This window comes from Anarrhichthys ocellatus, unplaced genomic scaffold (assembly GCF_004355925.1).
Source record: "Anarrhichthys ocellatus isolate YVR2014 unplaced genomic scaffold, GSC_Weel_1.0 scaffold3474, whole genome shotgun sequence".
In the NCBI taxonomy this organism is placed as follows: Eukaryota; Metazoa; Chordata; class Actinopteri; order Perciformes; family Anarhichadidae; genus Anarrhichthys; species Anarrhichthys ocellatus.
Genome location: NW_022283448.1, coordinates 5041 through 5782, shown reverse-complemented (window position 1 = coordinate 5782; position 742 = coordinate 5041).

The window sequence follows — 742 nt, the reverse complement described above, 5'->3', positions numbered from 1 at the left end:
TCTGTAACGGTCTGTCTGTGCTCAGTGTGTCTCTTATAGTCCATCTGCATGTCAGAGTGTCTGTCTGTAACTGTGTCTCTGTCTGTAACGGTCTGTCTGTGCTCAGTGTGTCTCTTATAGTCCATCTACATGTCAGAGTGTCTGTCCGTAACTGTGTCTCTGTCTGTAACGGTCTGTCTGTGCTCAGTGTGTCTCTTATAGTCCATCTGCATGTCAGAGTGTCTGTCTGTAACTGTCTCTGTCTGTAACGGTCTGTCTGTGCTCAGTGTGTCTCTTCTAGTCCATCTGCATGTCAGTGTATGTCTGTAACTGTGTCTCTGTCTAACGGTCTGTCTGCTCAGTGTGTCTCTTATAGTCCATCTACATGTCGGAGTGTCTGTCCGTAACTGTCTCTGTCTGTAACGGTCTGTCTGTGCCCAGTGTGTCTCTTATAGTCCATCTGCATGTCAGAGTGTCTGTCTGTAACTGTCTCTGTCTGTAACGGTCTGTCTGTGCTCAGTGTGTCTCTTCTAGTCCATCTGCATGTCAGTGTATGTCTGTAACTGTGTCTCTGTCTAACGGTCTGTCTGCTCAGTGTGTCTCTTATAGTCCATCTACATGTCGGAGTGTCTGTCCGTAACTGTCTCTGTCTGTAACGGTCTGTCTGTGCCCAGTGTGTCTCTTATAGTCCATCTGCATGTCAGAGTGTCTGTCTGTAACTGTGTCTCTGTCTGTAACGGTCTGTCTGTGCTCAGTGTGTCTC